We start from the raw sequence: 16654 nt of genomic DNA, 5'->3' as shown, positions 1-16654 counted from the left end.
AATTTTGGTTTGGTGACCATATTATACTATAAAATCTTTATGTAAACATTAATACTTTTGGCATGTTTTAAATCATTAAAGTGATTTTGTCATTTTTCCCGTCGCATTGTTGTAATATTAATTGTATATCGTATTTATTATTTACTTTTATCAATGCGCGAAAAACCAAAAAAAAAACGTATAAAAAAAAATGTTTAATTAAAATGTACTTGGTACTTATTTCAAATTTTTTTAAAGTTTTAGTTTAATATTGGTTTGATTAATAAAAAATGGCAAAATTTAATGGTTTTAAACACGACATGGATATTTAAACTAGTAACCTAAAGCTTTAGAGCAAAACAATAGTTCATTTACATATTCAAATATTTAATTAATTTCTCCAAAACGTATTTTACATACAACTACTTTTACTTAGTAATTGTAATTAATTAACTTATCTACTGTTGATTAGGTTACATCTGTTTAAACAGAATTTATGAAACCAATAGTTGTGATTACCCGTATGAAAACTAACTTTAATTATTTAAAATGAATGCCAATTTTTGCCCTAATAAAAACAGTTTCTTAACCATCGATAAGTTAGTGACAATGTGGTTCTAAAGGCTCAAATGATATAGGCCTATAGCAATATTATATTTAATATTTTGTTACAATTTAAAAATCAAAAAGTTTCACATAAAATTGTTTTTCCCTTTTATATATTAGATTTAATTTACTGGCATATAATGGTTTCACAAACAAAAAAAACATTTTTAAACTGATATCCCAGTCCTAACGTTTTTAATCACAAGCAAATAAATGATTCAATTTCAAAATTACGCAATTTGTTTTCACTTCAACAAAAAGCTTTAAAAATAAGTGTATCGAAATTAAGTCATCCCCGAAATCAATTAAACATTAAATTCTACGAAACCACAATTGAAACAACGCGATATTCAGCCAACAGGTGTCGTGTCAAATATCGTCAAGAATGTCACGCGCTTATGTTGGCTTAGTGATAAAAGTGCGTTATTTACAGTGGAACAGAATCAATTAACTGTTTGTGAATAAGTTAAATGCTACACCAAGAATCGCTTATCGCACTTTTATACGTGCTACAGTATCCCTGTAACAAGGTAAGTTATATGTACAGGTGCACAATGTACGTAGAGTAGCTGTGTTTTAATGATATGAGCTGATTATTCGTAATATTAAAATAAATGATTTTCGTGACAAAATCGGTTTACAAAACGGTTTCTAATTAGTTTGGAATTTTGGTTTTCCAAAGTATATATTAAGTCACTTGTTAAACAAATATGATTTATAAAATGGCGACCATTTTGTTTAATGTTTTCTTTAAAACACTGATCAAGAATTTTAAGTTTTTACACAAAACCGTTTTTTCCATACTATTTTTAAAATTTTTTTTTAGTATTTTTAATGAGAAAGAGTGTGCTGTTGTAACATGTTTAAGCTATTTGTAAACGCCAACCTTAAGGGCGAATAATATGGCATTGGTGTGGCTAGAACCCAAAACCTTTTTGTGTGTTTAAGCTATCTGTAAACGCCGGGCTTAAGGGTGAATAATGTGGCATTGATGCGGCTCGAACCCGAAATCTTTTGGTGTGTTTAAACTATATGTAAAAGCTGGGCTCAAGGGTGAATAATGTGGCATTGGTGCGGCTCGAACCCAAAACCTTTTGGTGTGTTTAAGCTATATGTAAACGCTGGGCTCAAGGGTGAATAATGTGGCATTGATGCGGCTCGAACCCGAAACCTTTTGGTGTGTTTAAGCTATATGTAAAAGCTGGGCTCAAGGGTGAATAATGTGGCATTGGTGCGGCTCGAACCCAAAACCTTTTGGTGTGTTTAAGCTATCTGTAAACGCCAGGCTCAAGAGCGAATAGTGTGGTATTGGTGCGGCTCGAATCCGAAACCTTTTGGTGTGTTTAAGCTATCTGTAAAAGCCAGGTTTAAAGGCAAATAGTGTGGCATTGGTGCTGCTCAAACCCGAAACCTTTCGGTGTGTTTAAGCTACCTGTAAACCCCGGGTTCAATAGTGGCATTGATGCAGCTTGAACCCCAAAGCTTTTGGTGTGTAGTCTGACGCTATGACCAGTATATCAAACTTTTTATACAAAATTGTCGGGGTCATTATTTTTTTCTTGTTTTATGAATTTATTTTTGATGCAACATCATGGTTTTAACATTTAACTTGGCGCTACGCGCCGTAGCGGTAGTAAGTTACTCTAAATCGAAAGGTTTCGTGTTTAAATCTCGTCGGTGTCAACTTTTATTCCCTTACATTCTACTCTATACTATACATATACTAACCACCAACTAACATAATACCAAACCTCTGCATTTTCTATTTTAATTCCTTGATTAAACATAATAACATAGTAACAAATAAACTGTCTTTCAATGATAATTATTCTCTCTTATCCCAAACTTATTATCTTGATATACACAACCAATATCAACTTTCTTATCTCCGTTCGAATCTAACAAAATTATGACGTCATCTTGTCCAACACAATATTCTCCAATCAATATTGGTCCGTTTGTAAATCCATCTTCTGCCATCAACATGAATGATAATTGCCTAAAACATGAAAAATAGTGTTATTACTCAAAATTAAATTTAGGACTTTAAGTCTTACTTAAGAATGCTACAACATGCCAGCAGTGGGAATCAAACCCAGGATCGCAGGTCTTACTCAAGAATGATGCAACATGTCAGCAGTGGAAATCAAACCCAGGATCGCAGGTCTTACTCAAGGATGCTACAACATGCCAGCAGTGGGAATCAAACCCAGGATCTCTGGTCTTACTCAAGGATGCTACAACATGCCAGCAGTGGGAATCAAACCTAGGAATTTAGGTCTTACTCAAGAATGCTACAACATGTCAGCAGTGGGAATCAAACTTAGGAATTTAGGTCTTACTAAAGGATGCTACAACATGCCAGCAGTGGGAATCAAACCCAGGATCTCTGGTCTTACTCAAGGATGCTACAACATGCCAGCAGTGGGAATCAAACCCAGGATCTCTGGTCTTACTCAAGGATGCTACAACATGCCAGCAGTGGGAATCAAACCTAGGAATTTAGGTCTTACTAAAGGATGCTACAACATGTCAGCAGTGGGAATCAAACTTAGCAATTTAGGTCTTACTAAAGGATGCTACAACATGCCAGCAGTGGGAATCAAACCCAGGATCTTAAGTCTCACTTAAGGATGCTACAACATGCCAGCAGTGGGAATCAAACCAAGGATCTCTGGTCTTACTCAAGGATGCTACAACATGCCAACAGTGGGAATCAAACCCAAGACCCCAAGTCTTACTCTAGAATGTTAAAACATATGCTAGCAGTGAGAATCAAACCCAAAACCTTAGGTAAAACACTAAAAAAGTTACAAATATTTATAATTCTTACCCGTTATTCCGACAGAGTAAATCATGTTTCCCATCTCCGTTAAAATCTCCGAAATATTTCTTCTCACAATTCCTCATAATTCCTTTCAGTTCGGTTGCTGTAAGTTGGCCTGCGTTACTTGACTTCATAATCTCACTGAAATTTAATACTTCACTAAACTAAGTTAAACCACTACTAATATACAACTTGCTTATTAACTGTTCACTTGTATTGCAAATAACTAGTTAGCTTTCTTATTATTGGTTTAAATTCGTCCCTTTTTTTGCTTTAATTTGATAGACAAAAAACGAAAGCAATGAACATTAAGATTCGTTTAAACTTATACTAATATTTAATGTAATATGATTATTGGACATTCAAAAGATGCCCAAAACCACTTTTAAAATGATTTGATTTTGTGCAATTCAAATTAAATAATAAGTTAAATTTATACTAATAATAAATATAAAAATTTTGTTTAGCATTCAGAAGATGCCAAAAATTGTGGTTTAAAATAACTGCAGTTTATAAATATACATTTGAGTTAAAAAACCCCAAGTTTAATAGACTATGCAACTTACTATTTTCCATCTACGTCCCAGCACAAAATATCATTAATAAGATCCCCGGTGAAATCAGCAAAATACCATTCCACATTAGATTGAAACTTCTCACATGGAGTGTCAGTTATGGATGCTACATTGTTGCTGAAGTAATCCACTGCACCTTAGGTTAAATTGTTAAAGATGGATTAGAATAGGAACAAAATATATTACTAGAATTATTTCGCTACATGAGGTCCTGTGTTTGATCCCCACTTCTCTCATACTGTAGTAACATTGAGTAAGGTGCTATAAACGGTATGAACTCCTGCTAAGCCACCACTTAATCAGCAGATTAATTATCAGTTAATTATAATCTATAATATCTCAACTACCAAAGGCAACTCAAGACTGGGTCGGGGTATCTGATGTTAGTCTATGTTTAGGTCGTAAAATTGACCTTATCAAAGCTTTTTTATTTTGCTTTTTTATATGTGTTAATGTAAATTTTTTTAAGAAATAGATTTTGAAATCAAAAAATAATTTGGTATTTGTTAAAAATTTCCTCATATCATTCTAGATTTAATCACCATTGATTATATGTGGTAGCATTCTAAGTAAGATACTAATATTACATACTATATCACATTCACATAAGCTTTAGTTACAGAAATTAACAAAAAATCAAATTTTCACATCAAATATAAAATTAAAAATTACTTTTTGGAAAGTTGGTGTTTTTTTCAGTAAGTTGAGCGGACAATATCCTGGGTTGTTTAATAAGTCTCAGAGTTTTATCATCCATAGAATATCTTGAATTTTGGTTGCAACTAATTGTTTCAATTTGTTTTCCTTTGTTTTTGCCTGACTCCTTAAATGACAAAGTCTGAAATAAAATAAAATTTTTAATAAAGTTTATTATTCTAAATCAATATTTTAATAATTTATTTTTTGACTTATTTTTTTATGTAAATAATTTTATTCTTGATGTGAGAAGGTTAACTTTATGACTTAAACATAGAGTAACATCAGTTACTCTGACCCAGTCTCGAGTTGCCTGTGGTAGTTTGGGACATTATAGATTATAATTGCCCGATAAATAAGCTGCTGATTATGTGCTGGCTTAGCAGGAGTTTATATCATTTCTTAAGCCTTACATAAGGACACTACAGTATGATAGCAGTGAAAATCAAACCTAGGACCTCATTTGAAGCCAATTGTTTTGACTAATACAACACTTTAGCATATATAAAAATAAGTTTCAAATAAATGCCCAAAATTAATACGTAATAGGTTAAAAAATAATAAGTAATATTGAAATCAGTAAAATTGATTATGGTCTTACCAAATCATTATTATCCACCAGACATTGAGTTGATCGATCTTCATTATTAGAGATACAAATTCTCTCCCTCGTTTTAAGTTCATTATTTGAATCATCTTTAAAACAAGTTGACCACTCCTCCCATGTTGTCCATTTACTCTTACTCTTAACATTTATACCTGGAAAATATTAAAGTTTCTGCAATATTTCATGATATACTTTATAAGACTTGGTGCTTATGATTGGAATTTAATTTTAGTCATTGTTTAGCTTCAAGGCTGGATTTGGTGGCCATGCCATAACATATTTAAAATCTTTATGTAAACATTAATACTTTTGGCATGTTTCAAATCATTAAATTGATTTTGTCATTTTTGTCTGCTGCATTGTTGTAATATTTATTGTATTTATTTTTTACTTTAATACTTTTAAAAGAAACAACAACTTATTATAACTAAAATAGCAGGATTTTTACCCAGGACCTTAGGTTTTAAAATAATGACAATAATCTAAGAAATCAGTAAGTGTTGTAAGGGTTAGAACACCTGGCTTTACTACATAAGGTCTTAGGTTTAATTCCCCACTGCTTTTATGCCTTGTTCATTATTTTTGGTTCACAAAACAAACTTGTTTTTAAGGAACTAATATTTGTTTATAAATTAGCTTACCACTACTGCATATAAAATCATTGCAGGATTTAAATTGAAAAAAGTTGCTCAATTCTGTTCCACATTCCCGTTCTTCTGAACATTTTCTGTGTCTAGAAAATATCATATACATAAATAGGTATTATATAAGTAATAAATGTTTAAGTTGTAGCTTTTACTGAAAGTCGGGCAATTATAATCTATAATATTCCAAACTGCCAAAGTCAACTTGAGACTGGGTCGGGGTAACTAATGTTACTCTATGTTTAAGTCGTGAAGTTGACCTTCCCACATCCAGTATAAATAAATTACAAACAGGGCAACATTTTCTTTGCATTAAACATACAAGCAGTTTAAAAAAACACAATATATCTTTAATTTACCAAAACTGGTAAATTAAACCTTCAATACTAACCGTGTCATGACTCCACATTTTCCACAAGTTTTCGAACAAGTTGACCAAACTGTCCAACTTTGAAGTTTACCCAAACAATCCTCGGTGTTACATAACTCTCTGAAATATTTGTTAATTTGTGATTTAATTGGCAGCATGGTGTAGTGGTCAGAACACCTTGTTTTACTATGTGAGGTTCTTATTCTAGTGTATATCTTTATCCTCGATGTGGGAAAGTCAAATGCGCCACTTAAACATAGAGTAACATTATCAGTTACTCCGACCCAGTCTCGAGTTGCCTGTGGCAGTTTGGGATATTATTGATTATAATTGCCCGATGATTATGCTGCTGATTAAGTGTTGGCTCAGAAGGAGTTTATACCGTTTATAGCGCCTTACTCAAGGGCCCTACAGCATAAGATTAGTGTTCAAGGGCTCAAGGGCGGTACAGCATAAGGTCAATCAGTAATATCTCAAACTGGCAAAGTCAACTCGAGACTGGGTTGGAGTAACAAATATTACAGTGTTCCTACATCGATGATCTAAAAACTTAATCAAAAATATTTACAAATTACTTTTTGTAAGATTCTCCTTTACAATTAAAAACATAATTTCCATCAGAATCCAAACATTTTCTCCAAGATTTAGAGAATCCAGTACCACAAGCTTTACTACATGATAAGGTAGTTGACCAATCTGTCCATGTGCCTAAGTTTGCTAAAATTTACTAGTTTTTATTTTTAATGTAATTTTGCAAAACAGTTGCAGGTTATCTTAAATTAATGGTGGTGTGGTATAGTGGTTGGAACACTTAGCTTTATTACATAAGGTAACAAGGTTGATTTCCATTGCTATCACGCTCTTGAGTAAGACGCTATAAACGATATAAACTCCTGCTGAGCCAGCACTTAATCAGCAGCTTAATGAACAGGCAATTATAATTTATAATATTCCAAACTGCCACAGGCAACAGGCCACTTGAGACAGGGTCGGGGTAACTAGAGTTACTCTATATTTAGGTCATGAACTTGACCTCCCTGAATTCAGAATACATAAACACAAAAAATAAAATATTTAGAAAAAATTGAAATACCTGATAATTTGCCTTCATTGCCACATTCATAAAAAGAAGACAACTTTGCAAAATCTGTTTTAGATGGTTCAAAAGCTGGTGCTATAAGGTCTCTATTATATTTAGTTATTGTTTTACTTGTACCAGTTGAAAATACAGTATCGGGATAATGCATGATAGAGTTGATATCATATTCATACATTTTATCATAAGTGCCTTCATAAGAACGTTTGTTAAATTCCGATTGTTTGTCTAAAAAAAAATATATATATAATCCTAATTTTTTAAGGCAAGACTGACAAAAATGTATTGACTAGGTTATATAATGTTTAAAAAATAAAACCAATTTTATGGTTTAAAATAGGACATATACTTTAAAAGCCTTATATAGCCACTATGCCATAAATTACAAACTACAATATATATATATATCAACATTTTTACTAAATGTAAAATTTGCTCGGAATAAAAAATCTTTCAAAAGCAATTCCATACTAATAAGAATACCTATATTAAAATATTTTCTAAACTACAAAAAAAGCCCTTTTACCTTTTATAATATGATCCCACTGAATGTTAACATAAGAATCCCTATCCATTCTACTCTGTTCATGTAACATTCCCAGTTTATGTAATATAAGATGTGATAAGATGGAATACGTGTTACAATATTGTGAAGTGTAAATGTGTTGTGGCCACCCTTGTTCAATATCTGGTCCTGAGTTAAATCCTATGCTTGTTCTAAATATAAGAAATTATTTAAATACAAATTTAAATTTATAAGATCTTGTATTAAATTTCCACTGCAAATATGTTGTAGCATCATTGTGTAAGACCTAAGGTCCTTGGTTTAATTCTCACTGCTGGTAAGTTGTAGCATCCTTAAGTAAGACCTGAGGTCCTGGGTTTGATTTTAACTGCTGGCATGTTGTAGCATCCTCAAGAAAGACCTGATATCCTGGGTTTGATTCCCACTGCTGGCATGTTGTAGCATCCTTAAGTAAGACCTGATATCCTGGGTTTGATTCCCACTTCTGGCATGTTGTAGCATCCTTAAGTAAGACCTGATATCCTGGGTTTGATTCCCACTGCTGGCATGTTGTAGCATCCTTAAGTAAGACCTGATATCCTGGGTTTGATTCTCACTGCTGGCATGTTGTAGCATCCTTAAGTAAGACCTGATATCCTGGGTTTGATTCCCACTTCTGGCATGTTGTAGCATCCTTAAGTAAGACCTGATATCCTGGGTTTGATTTAAACTGCTGGCATGTTGTAGCATCTTTAAGTAAGACCCAAGGTCTTGGGTTTGATTCCTACTGATAGCATGTTGCAGCATCCTTGAGTAACCCTTGGGTCCTGGACTTCTCCTCCCTGTTGACTAAATGTTGATTAGTTGTCAAACTCACCCACAATTAAGTTTATCTGTTCCCTTACTAAATTGAACAAAAGTTTTATGTTTTGTAATTTCTTCTTGATCAATATTTTTCAAATCAATGCACGTCATATTTGAAATAACTTTGGCAATATCAAAAACAACATCTTGTAGTTGCTTGTCTGTAAGGTAAGTTAACAAAACTTTTTACATTTTCAAGAATTTTTTTTTGTGTATATCTTTATCCTCGATGTGAGAAAGTCGAGCGCGACTTTAACATAGAGAACAATCAGTTACTCCGACCCAGTCTCGAGTTGCCTGTGGCAGTTTGAGATATTATTGAATATAATTGCTCAATAATTATGCTGCTGATTAAGTATTGTCTCAGCAGGAGTTTGTACCGTTTATAACACCTTACTCAAGGGCGCTACAGCATGAGATCAGTGGGGATTAAACCCACGACCTCATGTGTGGTGTAGCAAGTGTTCTTACCACTACACCATGCTGCCGGTTTATATAATGGAGTTTGGTGGACAATATATATTTATATATAGATATAAGCATACAAAATAAATAAAACAATTAAAATGCCGACAGTAGAGCAGGGTATTAAATATTATATCGCAATAGTTGAATTACCATGATGCAGGAAATATTCAGTTATTTAAATTTTTTTTAAACTTCAGTAAGTTTTGTAGAATCAAGAAAATTTATTTACCTTCATATTCAAAGTTGAATGGAACAAAAATTCTTCCATTTTCCCTTTTGGGCCATTTTCTATTGTTTAAATCAACTTTATTTTCAACTTGGCTGTTTTCTGTTTTGGTGTAAAGCTAAAATATTCAGTTACCAATATAAATAAACAATCAAGTGACACAAACAACAAGCTTAGGACTAGAAGTCCATGGTTCAATTCCCCACTGCTGCTTGGTAAATGTGGTCTTAAGTTACTGCTTTCTAGATAATCAATGATATCCCGAACTGTCAAAGGCAACTCGAGACTGGGTCAAAGTAACTGATGTTACTCTATGTTTAGGTCGTAAGTTGACCTTTTTACATCAAGGATAAACAAATGTTAAGAAAGCTCCCCTTTAATATACAAGACATACTTGCATTAATTGTGGTAATGAAGTTGAATCAAATAAAATATCTCCTTCAAATACTCCTTCTTCACCACAAACACAACTATCCATACAACCATCTTCATCAATGTGATATCCAAATGGACATGGATTGTTACAAGTTAAGGTGTTGAAGTTACATTGTTTACCTTAAAAAAAGTTAACAGTTTTTTTTTAATATCTTTATCCTCGATGTAGGTAGGTCGAATACACGACCTAAACATAGAATAACATTTGTTACCCCAACCCAGTCTCGAGTTGACGTTGTCAGTTTGGGATCATTTAAAGATTATAATTGCCCGGTAATTATGCTGTTGATTAAGTGCTGGCTCAGCAGGAGTTCATATCAGTTACTACACCTTGCTCAAGGGCGCTACAGCATGAGAGCAGCGGGAATTAAACCCAAAACTTTATGTAATGAAGCCAGTTGTTCTGACCACTTCGCCAAGCTGCCCTTCAAAGGTAAATTTATTCAATTTTTACTACCCTACAACTTAACAAAATATTAATTTTACAAAAAAGTCTATAATAGCCTATAACATACAAGCCCAACAATTTAATTATACTTTCTTATGTTACTTACGGAAGCAAGTATTAACTTCAAAAATCGATTGTTTATTGTCTCGAGCATTTTTAATTTCTTTGCAGGCTTTGTTTTTGTGAGAATAAAAACCTAAACAAAAATATGATGTTAATAATTTAATAAAAAGTAGTAGGTAGATATTTAGCCTATATGCAAGCTATTAATATCAGATTCAAGTGCTTATTCATTTATTCTTAATGTATTCTGACCTAAACATGGAGTAACATCAGTTACCCCGACCCAGTCTCGAGTTCCTTTTGGCAGATAATATAACTTATAGACCCTTTTTCTGGTAGATAAACTGCTGTTTTTTAGGCTAAACAGAAGTTTATTTCATTTTAAAGTATCTGGCTTGAGGACAGCAAGAGAGCAGTGGGAATCAAACCCAGGACCTCTTTTACTAAAACCAAAACTTCCAACTACTACAACCTTAATGTATTAAACCTTATAGTTAAAAACCTAAGACATTAATCCCAACTTACTTGTTTCAAGTAGAACTGTAGAAATTATTATCATAAGCACACCAACAGTTAGAAGCAAAAGAGAAATAAGTTTATGTCTTCCATATTTGCCTTTTATTAACTGAAATAGCTTAAGCTCACCTAAAATTAAACCAAATAAAATAATAACTAAGTGAATGTATCATAATTAAATTTTTAGAAACATCATTATTTAAAATAAAGTTAAAGTTTTAACATTTAACTTAACTGTTTTTCTTTTAATATTAAAACTTACTTTTTTGTTTTTCTATTTCTGGTTTATTTTCAGAAGGTATTTCTTGGCTTTCAACAATTTCATTTGAAACTGAATCCATGTCACAGTAGCAGGTAATAAACCTAATAATAAACTTTTAAATATACCTTAATTACATCTAAAAAACGAAAACTTAAAACTGACAAAAAGTTTGAAATTAAAAACAACACGTGAAAAATATTTTAAAAATAACAATACGTCGCATCAAAATCATAAACATTTATTACTTTTTTATTTATCCTCTATGTATAATTTAGCATGTTTTTAAGTCAACCTTTTTAACTTGTTTTATTAACCCTTGCGTTGGGTAAACTTCCACAAACGTATCTGTTTTTTAAACTCCGTTGCTTCTATATTTGGTTACCTTTAATTTATTTCTTGTGACGTCATCTTCCATTCCTCATGACGAAAACAGAAAACGGAGGCAGTTATCTGTATTAAAATATTAACATTGGATATTGACAAATGTGTGGTTTGATAGTCAAATAACTGAAATTGTTATTTTTTCTTTGTTTAAACCAACTATATTACCTATTTTGCAATTTTTAATCTTTAATGAATTATTAAAATAATAATATTTTTTAAATGCAAGTAATATTACTTGATACTAAACTTTGAGTAATACATGACAGAATTTAAATTTAATGTAATGTATTGAATATTATACTGAAATATATCAACACATCTGAAAAAAATAAAAATAAACATTTACAAAGAAACATAAAAAAAGACATTAAGAAAAACCCAGAGACATTTACAATAAAGACTTAAAAAAAATTTAAAAGACATTTAAAAGAAGACTTTCACGAAGAGACATTTACGAAGAGACATTTACGAAGAGACATTTACGAAGAGACATTTACGGAGAGACATTTACGGAGAGACATTTACGGAAAGACATTTACGGAAAGACATTTACGGAAAGACATTTACGGAAAGACATTTACAAAACGACATCAAGAAAGAGATATTTAGAAAAAAACATTTAGAAAAAGACAATTACAAAAACATTTACAAAAAACAATTACAAAAACATTTACAAAAAAAACAATTACAAAGACAATTACAAAAAATATTTACAAAAAACAATTACAAAGACATTTACAAAAAAAACAATTACAAAATAAAAATTTCTCCCAATAAGTTAAAAATTACATTTGGTAAATTATGTGTAACATTCAAATATATGTTACAAGATTATTGAATAATAAAACAGTTGATGTTCCAATAATTAAAAAATTACGTTTAATATAACCCAGTATGGCTCTAGTAGGAAAGCACGAACTGGTCACGATAAATTGCATGTGATAAAGGGACTAACCGAAAAAAAACCTACCGAAAAAAAAGAACGTCCCAACTCGGCCTTTCGAAATAACGTTTGTCACATACAATGCACAAATATATTGAACAACCTACTGTCCAGTAGGGGGTGTCACATATATGGTATCGAATATGTAACCATGGATATTGGAGATATAACAATGTAACAATTATAAAGTAATGCTACACTTAGCGCCAACCATAAACTATAAAGAATTAAATGAGAAATGGTTGTGCGGCACCTTTATAAGGCTGTGCACATTTAAACAGGGAGGAAGAAACTAAACACGCCACGCATGGCGACATAACAATGTGCTGTTATGATGGTAGTTAAAAGTTGACTACCAAGTATGTTGTTGTTGAGGATAAAACAACAAGTTGGCAATTATAATGGTTTTGCCACATTTGAACAATGAAAGTCACTAGGTAGGGATAGCGACATCATCGGATAGCGACATCATCAGACAGTAACAACATTGATTGGATCACAAAAGCGTCAGAAGTATCTCGGAAAAAAGAAAATGATTAAACGTGTTCTTCAGCAATGTAATTGTATATAAATTTTAAACAAAAAAAATTAATTAATATTAATATTTATACCAATTGCATGTACACCAAACTTTAATTTAAATTAAGGTGATTATGTTAGGAAAGTAAGTGACTTACCAATAAAAAATGTTGCTAATAATCAGTGGTTAATTAAATGATAACCAACTAATTATCAACTAACAAATTAAGCAAGCCAATTATTTAAAAAAAATGACTAGTAGCCTACAAATTAATAAAATGTTGCTAATAATTAGCGGTTAATTAAATATTAATAACCAACTAATTATCAACTAACAAATTAAGCAAGCCAATTATTTTAATTAAATTTATAGTAGCTTACAAATTAATAAAATGTTGCTAATAATTAGCGGTTAATTAAATATTAATAACCAACTAATTATCAACTAACAAATTAAGCAAGCCAATTAATATATTTAAATTACTAGTTGCCTTCTAATTAATAAAATGTTGCTAGCAATAAGCAGGTATTCAAATAATAATAGTAGCCTACCAATTGCTACTCGGCTTCTGTACCCCAGTGCGCCCACTAGCGGCTGCCCAAATATGTTATACATCACCACATTGCGGTTGATAACACAGTGGGGGAATACCCTAGTGATAGCGCACCACTTAGCGGATAGTTATAAAACTCCTAATAAATCTGACTAATAGCAACTAAGTTTAACCAAAGCAAAACTAAAATACGTAATCTGACGTAATAACTAAAGCGACGCAAACTGACGTAATAACTAAGACGCAAACTGACGTAATAACTGAAGCGACGCAAACTGACGTAATAACTGAAGCGACGCAAACTGACGTAATAAGCGAACGAAGCGATGTGTTGCAACACGCGCAGCGAATTAAAGTTAACGTAAGACTGACGACTTGTTTAATCTAATTAGGCTGATCCTAGTATTAGGTCATTCGAGTATAATATCCCAAGTCAACAATATCTTAAACTTAGCAAGTGGGGCCCTTGCCTTAAGGGCAGGGTTGTTGGCCTTTTTATTAGAAGGGTAAAAAAAATAAGTTCTATGTACAAGCAAAAGGTATAAATTTACTATTATCTATATTTAAATTAAGTATATTTATTAAATAAAACGAGTATCTCACCTGTATGTTAAAGGAATCACCTTTCTTGGTCTTTTCCTCACAGCTCATCAATACCTAAACTAACAACTACCTTAAGGCCACATCCAATTCTTCAATTCCTCATCAAATCACCGTAGAATCGCCCTTCCTCCCTGCTCCTGTAACAACATTATTTTTAGTTACACGTAAAAATCTTAATATAAGATTTACACTTATTGTATGTAACTTTTGAAATATACGTGACGTTACCTTTCTTTCATTTCTTGTGACGTCATCTTTCATTCATCCATTCTTGATAAAGAATGAACTGAAAAATAGCAAATCATTAGCCGCTATTCAACTACACAAGTCTTACTTAAATTTAAATAAACAACTAACATTATTGTTTAAAAAAACAACTAAAATATTAATTAAAACTGTATCTTCCCTGTTTTGTGTGTTGGTTGCCGGTTGTTTCTTCAAATGACGTCATGTTCGTTCCTCCATTTCTCCTTACGTCATTCATCTTCGTGGCGCAGTTCATCCTCGTGAAGTCATCCACCAGACCCTCCTCTTTGCGAAGTCTTCATCTGAAGCTGATAAAAAAACAAGAGCAGTTATCTGTGTCTAATTAGAAAAATTAAAACAATTTACAAAAAACATTTCACCTTGTTGCTGGAGGACGATATGCTGCCTCTTTGATCCTCCACTTCTCATAAGATCGTCGTCATCATCAGACCCTCCAGTTCCGCGAGGTCGTCATCAGAAACTGCAAATAAAAAAACAGGGAGCAGTCATCTATGTCTAGTTAGAAATTATTTAAATATTTAAACACTTTTAAAATGGTGTCGTGTTCTGAATATGCGGACTGTTAAAATTCGCTAGACATTAAAATAACGAGTGTCGACACGCGCGCGTTCCTACCCCTAACCCGTTGCATATTCAGATCAATAACACCATATAAACTTTATACAAGTTTTAATAAATTTGATTATACAACAATACAAAAATCAATCTACTTAACTCGATTTGATGAAGTCAGTTTTGTCGAAAATATTCAATCTTCCAGTGCTTGATTTAAATTTAAAATTAAATAAATATATCTGCAAAATAAGAACGGAAATTAGTAACAGCTGCTAAAAAATTGAAGTAACTAACTGTGACTTTATTTTATGATTGCATTTAACTTAATGGTAAAGAAACACAACCGACCCAGACACTGGCAAAGTTAAACTGAACGTCTTTCAATTAACCTCTACTTTGACTTTACGCGCTGTTCAATGAACCAATCACAAACGGCTTAGTTATGACGTAACAACATATTCATCCGCTTAAAAGTAATCTAGATTATTCATCCGCTACCTTACAACTAACAAAAAAAAACACTTTCAATTAAATAAAAAGCGACTATTTTATATATATTTATATGTAACAACGTTTTTTTTTATAAAGTTTAATAACTTTACTTTATGTTAAACTGTTGGCCTAACTTAACTCTTACTAGAAAATGTCAAGCGCATGCTTTAACTAAATTTCTTCGTTTTTGCTTAAATTAGGCGCTGGAATTTTGAAGTCTTGCCCTAAACGACTTTTGCCTTTTTAGGTTTAAACTACTTGCGTTATAAGTTAAGCTACGAGCGAAGTTAAGATTTTAAACTTTTCTTACAAGAATTACTTTTTATAGGAACAGCTATTTAATAAGTTACGTATATAACGCGTCATCCATATTTAATGTTTTGTGACGTCAAGTGAATTTTTTAAATGTATTTTAATTTTCGAAATTGAAGCGTTAGGTATTTTAAACATAAAATATACAATTAATTTTTTTTAAACAATTTAAATTTGGTTTGCTTGATTTTCTTATCAGATCTGTCTTTAAATAAAAATTACGATTCAAAGGTTTTCATACCCTTGTGTATTTAATATGTAAAGATATTGCTTTTCTCTCTTATTGTTTAAGTATTGGTACAGCTTTTAACCACACAGAATGGCAGCGAGTTCGCCAAGTTAATTTGGGTCCGATGGTTCTAGTTAATAAAGTTTATAAATACTTTTTGATAACCTGGTTTTGTAGCCAATAATGTGTGTGATAAACCATGGGCTTTTCACTACAGAAGATTTTTCATAGGAGTCATCCAAGTAGGTGCTAAGGTTTATAACGTTAAAAATTATGGTCCACTATTACATATAAGTAATTAAATTAAAACGGGGTAAAAATATTAGTATTACCAAAATATTCTTCGTTTTATGCTCACAAAAAACATCCACCTTAGATGAAAAATGACAAGGCCACCTAGCGGACCAATTCATCGTACAACCTCTGAATAATCCAGGAAATTGTGGAGCTCGATTACGAAACTTTTCATCAATCTAAACCAACGAAGAATCATCTATTTGCAGTTGTCCTCTATGTATAATTAAACATTTTTGAAGTCAACCCTTTTAACTTGTTTTACTAATCTGAATTTTTTGCAAGCTTCACAAACGTATTTGTTTTTCAGGCTCC

The sequence above is a fragment of the Corella eumyota genome, chromosome 5 (genome assembly GCF_963082875.1).
Source record: "Corella eumyota chromosome 5, kaCorEumy4.1, whole genome shotgun sequence".
Lineage (NCBI taxonomy): Eukaryota > Metazoa > Chordata > Ascidiacea > Phlebobranchia > Corellidae > Corella > Corella eumyota.
This window is presented reverse-complemented; position numbering follows the sequence as displayed.